At 45.3% G+C, this 16,075-nt stretch overlaps 1 pseudogene across 1 annotated transcript in view; it reads right to left on the bottom strand.

Moving 5' to 3' along the window:
* The window catches only part of LOC146184505 (uncharacterized), a 217,826-nt pseudogene that overhangs the window by 158,748 nt on the left and 43,003 nt on the right, over positions 1 to 16,075 (bottom strand). Inside the window, exon 2 of the transcript XR_014708872.1 lies at positions 4,311 to 4,408. The product of XR_014708872.1 is annotated as an uncharacterized LOC146184505 (transcript). The remainder of the gene's footprint in view (positions 1 to 4,310; positions 4,409 to 16,075) is intronic.

Here is a 16,075-nt window from a genome sequence, read left to right as displayed (position 1 = left end):
AAGAATGATGTCGCGAGGAAAATGCTGCAGAACTGTGAAGAGGACAGTAGTGTGGCGGCCAGAAATCATTACGCGGGCAGAACACAAGCTAATGACCTTGGACGTTTCTCCATTTGCAACACGCTCAACCTGTATAAGGGCAGGGGTCAGCCCTTTTCGCAAGCGAGAACGGAGTTCTGGGCTCATCACAGAAACTTGCGCACCGGTGTCAATGAGGTCCTGAACGGCTGTGCTATCCACGAGCACGGTGAGCAAATTACGGGGTGTACGAAGTGCTAGACGAGGATTTGAGATCGTGGTCCCTACTGCAGCATCACCTCTAGATGCTGCAGCGCCTAGTTTTCCGTCGGGAAGCAGCCATATGGACTGGGAGATGAAAAGCGACGACGTTGGGGCGAACGGGACTGACGGCGGGGGGGGGGGGGGGGGGTAGGGTGATCGGTTGAGGCGTGAAGACTCGGTATCAGCGGCTGTGCTTGAAGGGTGGTGACGAGATGAGAAGGGACGAGAACGGTCATAGTAGATAGATGATGGCGGAAGGCGCGACCTTTGTGGCTGGAACCAACGATTTCGGCAATGACGGGCAATATGGCCGACGCAGGAGCAAGCAAAACAAAAAGGTCAGTTATCGGATGTGCGCCATTCGTCTGGATTACGTCGACGTGGGGCAGCATAAGCAGGTCGGCCAGAATAATGATTGCGAACGTCAGGGTTATAAGCAAGCCGGCCAGGATAAGCTGTGCGAACGTCGGTGTCATAAGGAGGTCGACCAGGATAAACTGCGCGAACGTCGGCGACTGGGAGCGGGCTGACAGCAGCAACGGAGTTGAGTCTCAAGTTGGGGAGCTCTTCGCAGACAACGGCCTCAATTAGGGGAACGTCCGGGTGGTGACCGTCGATCAAATGTGGCGGCAAGGTAGCGGGAGCGATGGCCTCGAGTTCGCGGCGGACGATACGGGTTACATTTTCGGTCGACGTTGGCTGGCTGGTGTTGGGACAGCAAATCTTGACACGAAGGAGTTGGAGCAGTATTTGGATGACCGGCAAATGAATTTGTTATGCGACGACTTTTGGCATCTTCAAAACGGCGACATCTTTTGATGATGACATCAACTGTGTTGCAGTCTTTGTACACGAGCAGATTGAATGCATCATCAGCGATGCCCTTCACTACATGACCAATTTTGGCGGACTCCGACATGTTGGGATCTACATTGTGGCAAAGGGCAAGGATGTCCTGAATGTAGGCCACGTATGATTCGGTAGCTGTCTGGAGGCGGGTCACGAGGGTTCGCTGTGAGTAAGCTCTCGACCAAGAGATTTTGCAAAGAGTTCGCGGAGCTTCTCTTTGCAAGTATCCCAACTGGTCAGCTGGCCTTAATGAGTCTCGTACCAGGCTACCGCAGTGCCCTCGAGGTAAAAAACAACATTCGCTGGCATGAGGGTCAGGTCCCAGCGATTATAGGTGCTCACACGTTCATACTTGCGTATCCATTCGTCCACGTCCATAGTACCGGATGGGCATGGGCAGGACATGTAGCCGGTACTATGGACGTGGACGAATGGATACGCAAGTATGAACGTTTGAGCACCTATAATCGCTGGGACCTGACCCTCATGCCAGCGAATGTTGTTTTTTACCTCGAGGGCACTGCGGTAGCCTGGTACGAGACTCATTAAGGCCAGCTGACCAGTTGGAATATTCCAAGGGAAAGAAAGCGTAGCATGGGGCGGATGAGGTTAAGCAGTTCGCAGGGGTCAAGTGGATGCAGCTAGCATATAACCGGGTTATTATTGCCGCAATGTTATCGTACTGGCGCCGCCATGTGGCGAGCTCGGGAGACTGGCACGCGCTCGTCTTCTTCGCTCTCGGTGCTCGCCCGCCAGTCGGTTCCGTGCCTGATCTTGCCGGTGCTTTTACTTAGTCCTAAGTAAACCTGCTGAACTAGTTTCACTGGCTTCTGTGACAATATGGAGAAATATAGGAGAGGCCTTCGCACTGCAGTGGGTATAGTCAGGCTGATGATGATAGTACCGGCACCAGTGAAACTGCCAGGATCGCACAGGTGGGTGAGGATGACCGATGGCAAGGCCACCGTTGGAGTGTGAACGGTATCTTGAGGCATCGTTGAGCAGAAAAGCAGGCGGCTGCTTCGGAGTTCCGTCGTGCGGAGGATAACGCCGCGATCAACGGCCGCACCTCCACCAAGATGGTACGTGGAAACTCGATGTATTTACAGTGTATTTACATCAGCCTCAAGTGGCATAACAGCAAGCAGCAACACGGAACCAGTCCCACTTCTTCGTCATCACCGTGTCCCTTCTGCGAGGCAAGACAAGGAAACACTTCGTCTTCCTCATCGCGTAACATGACCCCTCGGCGGTGTTGGCGTCGTCCCGGCGCTAATCTGGCAAAGAAGGCATGATTTCGTATGGCTTCAAGTGCGAAACACGGACAATGTCAGTAGTGGGCGAGAGGAGGGGGACGCGGGCACAAGAGGGGCCAGTTCATACGTTACATCAGTGACTCACCGCACCACCTGTTAAGGGCCACTATAAGGGGACAAACGTTGCTCGGAGAGACCAATGCGGCGTGCAGGAGACCATAAAAGAACCAAGGACCCAGGGTCATAGGTTACGTGGCGATGTCGCCTATCGTAGGAAGACGTCTGAAAGGCGAGCAGCCGACTACGGGCTACTTGGCGCGCTTCAGTGGCTTGCGCAATGGCGTCACGTGCATAGGTAGTTATGGGGAGGCCAGCAGGTGGAACCAGCGTGTCCAAAGATAAAGCGGGTTGCCTGCCAAAGAGCAGGAATAAGGGTGAATAACCAGCCGTGTTGTGCTTGGAAGAATTGTAAGCAGAGGTCACATATGGAAGAGCGAGGTCCCAGTCTTGGTGATCAGGTGATACATACATGGATAACATGTCCGTGCGGTTGAAGCGCTCGATAAAGCCGTTGGTTTGGGAATGGTACGCGCTCGCAAGCTTATACTTCGTAGAACATAAGCTTGCGAGCTATATATATATATATATATATATATATATAGATATATATATATATATATATATATATATATATATATATATATATATGCGCTGTAGACTATCTTGACGCTCTTCGGGACCTGTGTGCGCTTTCGTGACCGTGATGCCTTTCAGATGTGCGGATTAAAAAGGTGTCTGTACCACTCTTTCATGGAGAAAACCAGATGTAAGATTGTCTGTGTAATGTCATCGAGAGGCCGCAAGTGAAAGGGGAGGGGGGAGGCACACATCAATTTAATAGGCATCTTGAAATTTTCTTGCAGAAAGGAATCATAACACGGCGGTGCCAGTAATTTTTGTGTGCCGATTAGATTAGGGATTTTGCGGAGACTGCGGATGCAGATGGCGCAGGAACGGGTTAATTAGAGGGATTCAGCTGCAGCGAGTGCAGTTAAGCAGATAGAGATGATAATAAAATTTCGATTTCATTCGAAATGTTTCTTTTCTCTTGGCATTCTATCATCATGTGATCTATGTTTGAGAAATAATTTACAGGTATGATTTAAAGGACAAAACTATTAGGTCTCTCCGATTTCTCCCTCAATTTGCAAAACAGCTGTGAGTTCGGAGGCCGCGGTGGCATTAGCATGGCGGCATGCTGATATCCGTTTCATCCGTGAGCAGGCACTAATCCGGAGGCAGATGGGAACATTATCCGAGATCGTATCAAAACTGTCACACAATGAATCATTATGCTGCACTCAGGATGTTGCCATACCATATCATTTCCCATTTCGCATTCACCTCCTGATGAAGTTGAAGTACAGTTAAGCATTCGAACCGTGACGCATTGCACTCAGTTGAATGCCGTCAATTCCGAATGAAGGTGTTCACCGAGAAATGCGAGATACTGCACCTTTCCTTTCCCCATTACCCAAACCAACTAAATATGTTTAACGCTTTGCCAAACTCTGTGCCATTCTACGAATGCTTAGCTGCCAAGCACAACCATGCTAAACCATGACAAATGTGCTTTCGTAAGCCTTAGTAGATTTAAACGGAGTTAAACCACGGCTAAATTCTTTTCTTACGTATACCACTAGGCTATAGTTAAATAAAGAGCAATAAATTTATTTGTACTAAATTTCCCATCCCAGTCGGCTGGTAAATGCGCTGATACCGGAAGCATGGTTGTGCTTAAGCCACTGACAGGAGGCAATAAAGGAGACGAATCAATGCAGGATTGTTATTGCCAGGTCAAAAACTTTGTGACTGAGAGGTAGACCGGTACGATTTCCGTGACTATTATGTGTGACGTGTCACCTTTAGGTGCTTCTCCCATTGTGGAGTAAAATCCTTGGCCAGAACAGCACACTGCGGCGGCGAGGAGGCAAAGGCTTGTTTGAAGAAGCTGCATCATCCTGCGACAGAAAGATGAATTCATGTAAGGAAGGTTTACATATATCTTATCAACAGGGCTGTTGGAGTAATAGAAAGGCAGGTTATTTTTTAACAGAATAAAAACCTACGAGTGTCGCCGGCTGCATTTTTGTTAGGCGTTTTCTTATTCGTTTACTTTGCTCTCGTACGCCATCTAGCAACAATGTATGTTTCCTGTCCATCTTCGGATAGGACTTGGCGTTTTCGGAAAAGGAGATTGCAGAGAAATTTAGCGGCACTGTTTGGGGTTAGGCCTAATGTCTGCTATTGCTATGTAAACGGAAAGTGTCTTACAATGGTATGGCACAGACAGTGTTTTCTGTGGGGCTTTTTCGCTATAAAACGAGCCCCACTGCAGCTATAATCTGCACTTTTAGGACGCGAACCCGTTTTTGAGCTAATGATATCATGCAACAAGCCGCAAACGTGATTTCTGCCTTAACACCGTCATCAATACAATTCAGCTTCCGGGCACGTTATGGATTGCTAAACTCTAAAACATAAGAAGAAAAGGGGCAGTTACTCTCTGCCTTTAAAGGGTTGACTGTACAGTGTTATTCGTTATCAACTCTCCTTGCGGATCCTTGTTTGCTAATAGCCTAAAATTGATCTCTTAATTTATTCCTCTAATATCTCGAAAGTGCTATTTATCACACTATCATATGAGAAAAGCTGCTTTGTCCAAGCATGCAGCCCCGCTTAGCCAAGTCGTATGAAGATGCAGTAACCTAAGGGTAACATATGTGACTCAGAACGCAAACGTTCTCGAAGGCTGATTGTCAACTCAAGTAAAACAACAGGCAAAAGAAAAACGCTACAGAGGATGAAAAAACGAGGCTGGCCAGCAACTGATCTTAGTTTGGGCGTACAAAATAGAAAGTTCGAAGGAAGAGCGGGACGCAATGTAAGAGGAAAAATGTACGCGGCAGTCGCGATGAAAGCGAAGCAAGCACTCGGCACAGAATGGAAGAGAAGCATCAATAAGGAAACATGCTTTGCCATTCAAGATGTAAAGCGCCAACCCGGGTGAATTAGTAAACAAGAATAAAAACTAAAACTAAAATCAATGCGTGAAAATACGTGGCCAAAAAGACCGGGGAAGAAATAACAAGAATGTAAAACCAATCAAAAAGAGGGAGGAAGAGGGAAGTTGCCAGAAACGAACCACAATCAGTGATATAAATTAGAGCTTTAAAATTTTTAAAACTGTATGAGGTACTCCTTCTTTTTTTTTCTTTTTGTTTGATGTGAACTACGGATGGAGTGCTGATGCTGGACCCCCTAATGGCGTTGATTGCCACAGTTGCCAACACTTCACATGCTTCTTTTTGGCGCCAAAGGTAGACTCATGCAGCAGCTGGACACTGCCGGTGAGCTCACAATGTTTGCTCTGGTGAGAAACAATATCTTTGAACCCGTGCAGCAGTGTCTCACAGGGGTCTTTGGTGAGCGGAGCAAGAAAGCTGGCTTCTTGAAGCCTGGCGATCTGAATGCCGAAACTTTGTCTCATTTGGTGCTAGCATAAGCACCTAGTGGCCTAGGACAGCGTCGCAGTTGTTGCCGCTCGCTTAGCAATTTCTGAGTGACTGGAGTGGTTCGGCGAGACTGCTTTCTACCTTCATTCCTCCAGCACACTCGCTTAGCACTATATGGAGAGAACGGATGCTGCTTCGTCGTAAATGCGATGTTGAACAAATGACTCCGAAGGCTTTCGAAATGGTGTCGTTACACTCATACAGCTCAATATGATTTCCTTATTGGAGAGAATAAGATAACCGTTCACATAATTACGATAGCCAGAACGTGCCTGTGGCTAAGAGTGCCTTGCAGTTTTCCTCCCGAATGTTACCAAGAACAAATCACACAGACGCAGGTGCGCCTTTGCCTCGCAAATCAAAGGTCATGGGTTTGAACCCCAGTTGAATCTTTACGTTTCCTATGCTTCTCTGACGTCACACAGCTCACCAGGCAATCAGTGACCGGTTACGCCAGACACCATTTGCTGCTTTCCAGCGGCATTTTCGTTATTTTTCGCTACCAACGACTGTGCCGAGAATTTCGGAATATTAGGAGAGCGGGGTCTCTCAAAAGGATGCGTTATAAGTTGCGCTTTCACGGGGTCGTATTTCTCCAGATTGAAGCTCGCGTGCGCCTTGGCGCGCAGTACGCGGGAAGGGAGTAAGTGCGAAGAGCCTTTTTAGGCGCATCTGCTCACTGTCATGCTAAATTCACAGAACACGCGCTCAACAGAAGGAAATGCAACGTGTACTGCGGACAAATTGCGGTAGTCTTGAGCTATAAAATTATAGTCAACGTTTTCGTAAATTTAATATACAGTTCGCTAGAGTTAGTATTCATATTACTTCATTCAGGTATGCTCATATTTGATGTGTTTTTTTTTTCTCGAGCGCATTGAAGCTCATGAACACCTGACGATCTTAGTTCTGCTGTCCCGCCGTTCTACCTTCCTTAATTTTCATAAGGTAACTTCCTGGTCGGGGTCGCCTCGGTCCGCAAGAACTTTGCTGTGCCTTAGGATCCTATGTAAGCCACAAAGAAAACATCTAGAGCTTCTGGTCGTCCTGCTCAGATATGTATCCCCCCCCCCCCCTTAAAACAACAGAACTACTTGCTCCTTTGCTCCGAGAGCTCAGTGCTCGGAATTTACGCTTCCACAAGGTCGGCTGTCGTTTGCGGCCCAATGCGTACTTGAGTAGGTGTCCGCTGTAAAACGCACTATGTTATTTGGACATAGTGCTAAGTTCTCTGGTTCACTAATCCGGAATACACTTGACCAATGACTCGGTCTTTATAGAAGAGCTGCGCAAATTGCTATTGAACGTGGGGAAAGTTGCAGTGTGGTTAATGATAAAGAGGTACTTTTTAGAAAACAAAATTAACAACATGCTTGTGAAGTTCCCCTAAACCTAGACAATAGAATAATGGAAGTAACCAATGCAGTGAAAACAGTAGGCACGTGCTTCTATGAATACATGCTCAAGGACAGTCACAGAAAACGCATAGAAATCCATGTTGTCAATGTGGCCAGTATTTAATGGTGATTTCAACAAACAATACCGACTAAAGTAAGTTTTCAATCTATAATACCCTGTTTCGACACAATATTCCCAAACCAAACGCCAGTAAGTGGCAACATACTGGCAAACATTGGCGGAAATATGGGTCCTAGCTTGTTATTTGGAGAAAACGCTTTTTTCCAAGCGTTGTTCAAGATTCACGCCAATAAAAGGCTCATCATCTGCCACAATGGCCCCATATGGCCATTGCGAGTGATCGGTCTAAAGCAATTAATATGTTTCCAAAGTAAACAAAAATGCTTGCGATTGTGGCCACCGCATACCCCCCTAAAATTGTTTCGAGCGCTTGTGGCGGATCAAGCATTAAGAGCGACGATGTTCCAGAAAAAAAAAACAAAAACACATTGGGATATTTTTCTGAAGTTAATTTGGACAGTAAGAAAGGGTACAAAGGCTCCCGCTTGCTTAGAATAAGGCGTTTAACTAAGTGAAGCAGGCGTTTTTCAATGTTGCAGAATTTTATTTTTGCGAAATTTAGGTGCCCGCGTCGTTTCTCCATAAAAAACGCGAGTAGAATTAGTGGAAAGTATAGTTCACTAAACTACTTGCTGCATAACCAGGATTCTGACTCATTGCTGCTAGTTCACAATACGCACACCACGCACAGCATGAAGTTGAGCTCCTCCCCTTCCGTTAACAATGATCCTCCCTGGTTCGGGAGAGAGCCGCCTGTCATTCTGGCGCATTGTGCACTTTGCGTCCTTCCCACAAGTGCAGTGTCTCGGGGCCCCGTTTGCAATTGTCTGATTCTTTTTTTTTTTTAACGCGTACTGTTGAATGTGCGCGTATTGTTTAGCTCCGCAACTCGCCCCCTTCTTTGCTGGTATGCAAAAAAAAAATAAAGAAGTTGGTCTGTGGTGTCAGCGCACAATCTTCGTCCGAATTTTACACGCACTTTGTAAAAGAACAAATATTACAAGTCTACATAGAGCACAAAACATGGTTAACAGTTCCAAAAGCAGGTAATATATCGACACAACGCGAATTCCAGCAGCGACTGGTAAACACCATCTTGCTGCGGCGATAACCATACACTGGCGCCCTAAAAGCATTGCAGTTTTTGTTATTATTGAGCTTTACAATAGGGTGGGTATCGCGGTGATGGGGATAGAGGACTAGATGCGTACGAGTGCACATGCTGATAATGAAAGTCTGACGAACAAAGTAAATGCGCATACACAAGACGCGACAAGCCAAGTCGCGAACAATTAAGAGCCAGCAGTTAGGCAGAGGTTGAATGAAAACAAAAAAATGGAACTTGAAAAATGCGTCAGTCAGAACAAACATATTACATTGAGTCATAGCAAATTGAGATAGACAAAACGCCTATTTGAATGGTCCGTGTCTCTTTCTTTTGCGTTCAGTACACGTTCTAAATGGTATGAATAATCTATGTATTTACGACAATTATTGTTAGGTCAAACGTATAGGTCTACAATAGATTTCTGCAGGTAAAAATAGTTTCAGAAAGGTGAGCCATAGCGTATCAGCCAATCAAAAGCACGTGCACAAAGCCTGAATCCCGCTCACAGAATGAGCACCATGAGACATGGAGAAAATACTACCTATATACACGACGACAGATGTTACAACATTCTCTGCCCATCCGGCAGTGGATAACTGAAGTATCGACCCTATAAACATTAGTGAGATCATCTCTTTAAGGACTTGTTTACAAGTCCATTTATTTTTCTTTTTGCTCAATCAGGCTGCAGTTATACGGGTCCGTGCCGCAATTAGTGATATCGTACGGTGACCGGATGCATGGTGCAGTACATGCGGTTAATTCTGGGTAATTCGTATCTACGGATAACTTCAGTCACACTGTCTGTTTGTTCTTCGCGACGGGCAAGAAAGCAAATATGTCATGGTTTACTAGCTAGCGGCTATTTCATGTAGTTCCTGAAACCAGACTGCTGGCACAAACATTGTTGCCTGCTCTCATAATGGCGAGAGCCACATTATTTAGACACCATTTAAACGGGTATCCACCTTCCTGACATTTTGCGTCCCATATAGTTAGTTGGATGCGGTTACTTGAAAGTGTGTCTGCATTCACGTTATTTTCGTTGACAGTCTCCATTTCCATTGTGTTTATGAGCGTGCGTCAGCGTACACGTGTGTGCGTCACGTACATGTTACCGCTACTTTTGCTGCACTTTATCATGGCACCTCATAGAAGTAAAAATGAAGCTTAAGTAAACAAATACGCTTTAATAAAGCAGTACACTCGACGTTCGTAGCACAGCGACAGCAATCTAAAAATTAATGATACTTCCTACGACATTACATTATATGCTGATTTGTTTACTGTGTCCTACCGGACTTGCTACTTCACTTTATGTCTCTTCCCGCCGGAGTGGCGCAGTGGTTGCGGCGCTCGACTACTGTCCCCAAGAATATGGAATCAAATCCCGGCCTCGGCAGCCGGTTTTCGATGGAGGCGAAAAGCAAGGCGCCCGTCTGCTGCGTGATGTCAATGCACGGTAAAGAACCCCAAGCGGTTGAAATTTCCGGAGTCCTCCACTACGCCGTCTCTCATAGCCTGAGTCTCTTTGTGACGTTAAACCCCATAACCCAATTCAAACCAAACTTTTTGTCTCTTATACAAAGCGAGTCATGGCTTCAGACCGTAATCAAGCTCTGCACTCTGTACTTCCTGTCTGGTGCAGCGGCGTCGACGTACGATATTCTCCACGACCTAACAATATACACACATCCCTGCGGTCTTCGCAGACATGCTCTTCCACTTTATGATGTAATATTACTGCACTGCACGTAGAGCGCAAGGTCGTCCATAAGGCCAGGGATTTACGAGTGCAGGTGACCTGTAGCTTTCACCGATCACACATTAAACACGCTAGCCCTTTTCCATCGATTATTTACTACTGTAATAACGTTAGCGACTTTATAATCAGTCTTGGTACTGTTGTTATTGAACGTACCTATATATTCTTGTTTCGCTGAGCTTAAAAGCATGTTCTGCCACTACGAAGCAGGTCACTTGGCGTTCAGACGGTGGCCGAGCACTGCTGTCTGGAAGGCAAATGGCGCCCGCGGGCACCTTTGCGGTACTCTAAAACTGTATGTTCAGGAAGGCATTCTTATCTCTCCTTGCTATTTTCTGAAAATCCGCATTGAAAACCTTGTATTTTTCTCTTTCCCCCATAACTTTTGCCATCCTCCTTTCCTCAGCTATTTGCAAAGCCTCTTCAGATAACCAGTTTGCTTTCTTGCATTTCTTTTGCTTTGGAACTACCTTAGTAGCAACGTCTTGTATTGAATCACGAACATCAGTCCACATCTGTTCAGGCTCTCTGTCTTCTAGACCTAATTGTTGAAACTGGTTCCTCACTTCCACAGCATATTCTGATGGAATTTGATTCTGATCATACCTGAAAGGTCTTCTAGTTTTCTGCGTTGTCCAGAAACCCATCTACTTCTGCTTTTTTGATTATGCGAAAGCGTTTGACTGCGTAGATCACAGCAGATTGTAGCAAGCTCTCCAAGAAATGGGAGTTCCAATTCACCTCATCTGTCTCCTCAGGAACCTGTATGAAGGGCAAGAGGCCACAGTCAGAACTGGGCATGGTCTTACTGATTGGTTTCCGATTGAGGAAGGAGTTAGACAAGGCTGCATACTGTCGCCCTGTCTATTTAACCTATATGCAAAGTGCATCATGAGAAAGGCCGGTCTGGTCGAGTCTTCAGCTGGAGTGAAAATTGCTGGAAAACGTATCCTAAGATATGTGCATGATACCACTTTAATTGCAGAAAGTGAAGTGGTAGTTAAGAGACTTCTGATGCACGTACAAGAAGAGAGCGAGAAGTTTGGGCTTAAACTGAACATCAAAAAGACAAAGATCATGGCGTCTTGCTCTATCAAGTCCTGGAGCATCAAGGGACAAGAAGTGGAAGCTGTGGCAGATTTTCCCTTCTTGGGCTCCAAGATTACCCCGGAAGGAGACCGCAGCCATGCAATTAGGAAATGCCTGCTCCTAGGAAAGAGCCATGGTTAGCCTTGACCGTCTAGTAAAGAGCAGAGACATTAGTCTGCCAACCAAGATCCGTATAACTCCTGCTATGGTCTTTCCAGTTGTGATGTAGTGAGGCGAGAGTTGGACTGTGAAGAAGGCTGACCGCCGAAGAATTGACGCGTTTGAATTGTGGTGTTGGCGGAGACTCTTGAGAGTTACTTGGACTGCCAGAAGATCAAATCAGTCGATATTGTCGACCATAAACCCTGACTGCTCATTGGAGGGCCAAATTCTAAAGTTAAAGCTCAGCGACTTCGGTCATCTGATGAGAAGAGAGGAGTCGTTGGAAGAAGATTTGATGTTGGGAAAGGTTGAGGGTCGCCAGAGAAGGGGTAGGCAGCGAACGCAACGGTTGCATGGCATCCTCGAGGTGCTGCGGATTTTAGTTATGTGATGTTAGGAAGATCGTGAGAGATCGGAAAGCGTGGCGTGACATGGTCCATAGGGTCACGATGAGTCGGACACTTCTGAACGACTGAACTTCACAAACTTCAATGTCCATACAGTGCATATATATTAATGTAAACTTATGCATATCTCAAATGTAGCAGAGTACGAAACATTTTGATGCACATATAAGTAATTAAAATAAAAAAAGGTTTAGCTCTCGCTTTGGCGTTCAAATTTCTGCGAAGTTGAACACACGCAGTGAGGAAGCATATTTTGCATAATGTAGATGTTTCAGAACGTCTCGATCTCTTCACTCGAAACAGCATGCCGAACGCTTGAATATTTAGTGTTTCTTTTAGGAGTGGCATGAAATAATATGCATATAAGCTGTCACTCGCTCAGCCCCGTAGCCATTCTATCCTAGTTCTAGAAGTTCTAAGAACGTTTCATGAAATTTTCTTCTCCCTTCCTTCACCGGTCGTATTATGTTAAAAGTGATCAAAAATTGCATCAATCATTCAATAAGTTTATTTTCGCTTGTAGTATTTTCCAAAAAGAAATTTTGCTTTATGTTTTTGGATTGAGTTTACCATTTATCCTCTCTGGCAGCATTTTTAGCAGGTGCTCGCATTCATTCCCTTACACGCAAGTTGTTTACTGTTTCATACGTTCTGCCACACTTCAAATCTTGCACAGCAACTATTAATTGTCCGTACATTGGGTTCCACGTGAGTGTCCTTATTGTTTAAGTTGACAATTTTATTGCGGTGTTTTCCATAGGTTGAACAATCAAGCGATATATTAGGCGATTGACAATTCTAATATGCACGTGTAAGGTATCTGGAACCCTAAAGACCGGCTCAATGATTAATGATGACTCTGCCTTCATTCCGTGTACTTCAGCAAGGCCATCCTTTGTCATGTCTTTCAAAGTGCGCAGAATAGGCGGCTCAATAAACTTGTCTATGTTCGTCACATTGTTGTTTCTTTTGTCCAAATTTGTACGGCATAAAGGACATGGGTGTTTAGAAGACTCCATCTGCATTATTTGTACCTTAAGTAAGAATTGTAAATCTGAGCCCCGGGAGACTACGACGGTAACTTTCCGGCATTTCGACACTGACCCAGCCCCTCTACACAACCCTGTTAATTTCTTCAGTCAAATCCGTCAGACTCTCTGTAATCTGAAAATAGTATCTGGAGCCTTGATGACTGCGAGAAGGTGGTTAAACCTGAAGCTGAGGAGCCCGCGGCTGCTGTCAATGAGTAGAAAATACAGAGTTTACCAGCTGGTTTCTTTGCTTAAAACTCAGCCATCTCCTTCTAATTTAATTAAAATTGGCTTCGACCTTTGTCCTTCTCCAGTCATATCTTTACTGACTGCAAACTCTGCTATGGCATTTTCAAGCTCGTGTAAAAAAAAAAACATTGGCACGCCAGCTCCGTCTCCTGGCGTTTTGAAGACAGAAGCGCATTCGTGAAGGCTTTGCCTATAAGAATGGATAATATCTGCCTCTAGGAAATGCTCCCCCGGGGAGCCAGCTAGAGTACGATTTTGGCGAACAGGAACAAAGCGATGAACCTCCTCTAGGCTTTGGGCGCTCGGGGAAAGGGGCTTGCAAAGTCAAATGACTGCCCGGACGCCAAATAGCAGCCTTAGGCTTTTGTTGTGCTTCTTTCAGTATAGTTGCGTGCGTGCGTGTGTGCCCCGGCAACTTCCTTAATTTTTCAAGACACCTCACTTCCACAGCTGCAGACACCCCCTCGCCGATTTCGGCACTGGTTTCCCGCGCTTGGACAAACCGCCCTGACTAGAGCACAGGGGAGCTTTCGGTATGCATCTCACACAGTTTCACTGTTTGAAGTGCCCAGGAGTGAACTTAGCCATGCATAAAAATTCAGCAGCTGTTTTAACGCGACAGCGTTAAGGGCCCCGTGTCGCAGAAATGTCGGTGTCGTCGTTCGCGGCCGCCATCCCGCGTCGTCCGGCGTTGGCCGTGAGCGAAAAATTCCAGAAGCATTAATAAATAAAAACGAGTCGGAAAAATCGCCGACCTGAAAAAGCCTCCGGGGTGCGATACGAGCACGCTAATCACCGCGCCAGCTAGATGGTTTGAAATGGACAAAAGCGCGTCTATTGATTGCGGTGTTGTCTCAGATATGTCCCTTAGAGAAGTGTATTGCGGCGTATAATAATAATTATGAGCATGCAAATTACAGAATTACAGAACACACAGTTAAGCGAGTGGCAAATTACTCTTCCGCTGTACTTCCTCTTCGCTTGGCGTGCACGTAGCGCCATCATGAGTGTGGCGCACCGAACAAGATAGACAGGGCATGGCCTCCGAGATCTTCATTGCGCCGGCTCCGATCGGCAACAATGTTGCCGACGAACTACGACTGCAACTTGAGGCCGGCGCGTTTCGGCAAGGTGGCTGGCAGCGTTTCTACGTTCCGGAAGGATTAATAAATAAAAATGAGTATAGCAAGTTGCTCGATAACGCAATCGCGTTCCATTCTTAAAGGCGAAGCTTCAATAAATCGTGACAGCCTCTTCCGGAAGTGACACTATATTTTATTTCATTTTACTATGGCTGATATTGTCACATTTATTCTTTTTGTCATTCCTTTTATTGACTGTATATCAATTTGCTTTAATATTATCAATGTGTCGGGAACAAAAAATGTAGCGCGTCCTCGTCATCCACGCTTTCCAATGCGCTTTTATCATGAAAAAGCTTAAGATGATAGGATAATTTTGTTCGTGATTTCATCAAAACGAACCAAAGGACAAAGTATGATTTAGGTCAAAATTTTAAATCGGGGGCTTGAACCTCGACACAACTCTTCACGTACTGGCATTTATCCTTGAATAGTTCTGAAATAGCCGCTATATTTTTATCTTTCCGTTTAATAGTTTCATGATTGAAGAGGGAGATCTTTAAGCAAAGACAGCTGCGCCAGATTTCTTTATTACAAGACTGCCGTCGAAACTAAACACAGAGAAGGCATGGTCTATTGACAGAAAAAAGGAGTCAGTGCATAGAAGTCAAAACTCGTAACCACCATGACCTTGTATATGCAGCCTATGAAAATACAACAATAAAACGACCGATATTTTAACAAACAAATAAACGATGGATCCGGGACATGCTCTTTGAAAACTCACTCAGATCGATCGGCGCGTCAGGAATAGAAAAGAAAGGTCGACACATGAAGCAGAAGCTTCAAGGAAAAGGCGTGTAAGAAAGTTTTGACAGTTGTGTGTTGCGTTCGGTTTTATGACGCGTAGGCAACTAAGGCCATCATGTGCCAAACACAGGGTAAAGCTGTTCCTATTAAAAATAAGTCAGAGTTTGTTTATTAGCTTTACTTCTTTTAAAAAAATTCCAAAACAGAAGAAATTTCCACAATAAAATTCTCTCCTAGCAAGAGGCTCGGACGAAATGGGATATGTTCATTATAGAAACACATAAAATGTTCCCTCCTGATTTCATCAAATTTCATGCATGATATAAAAATGTGGTTTACCGTCAGCTGTTCATTGCATGCCTCACTTGTAGGTTTTCCTGACCGGGGAGTATGAAGTTGTCTGTGAGATGTGTATGTCCATTGCGGAGGCGACATACGATTACTTCAAGACACCGTTCTTAATGACTAGATGACTTTCAATCTTGAACAACAGGCTTCACCAAGTGCTGTTTGTTGTTTGTTTCATTATCCCATGAAGCGTGCCATTTCGCTCTTAGTTTAGTAATGATAACTTTTATACAGTCTTTACAGGGAATGTTGACGTGATTTATTACAGTGTTATGTGTGCTGCAGCACATTCTTCCGCTTCCTCCTTCCAACTGATCCCCATGTGGCTCGAGACCCAGCAGAATTTTATAACCTGTCCTTTGAAACGCGTAGTAATATTTATTAAACAGAAAACAAATAACTAGCCCATAAAGTATACAAATACAACCGGAGCTAAAGATATGAAAAGGATAAAACGTTATTTGTTTAAAACCTTAAATGTCAGTGTTGTCAGGCTAGTGCACGTATGTTGGCTGTAAATCTCCAAAGAATACCTCACTGAATTTCTTGCCAGCACCCATTTGTGCTCGGAAACACGAGCTGC

Source organism: Amblyomma maculatum, chromosome 7 (genome assembly GCF_055883805.1).
Source record: "Amblyomma maculatum isolate TAMU_Amacu chromosome 7, ASM5588380v1, whole genome shotgun sequence".
Classification (NCBI taxonomy): Eukaryota; Metazoa; Arthropoda; class Arachnida; order Ixodida; family Ixodidae; genus Amblyomma; species Amblyomma maculatum.
This window is presented reverse-complemented; position numbering and strand designations above follow the sequence as displayed.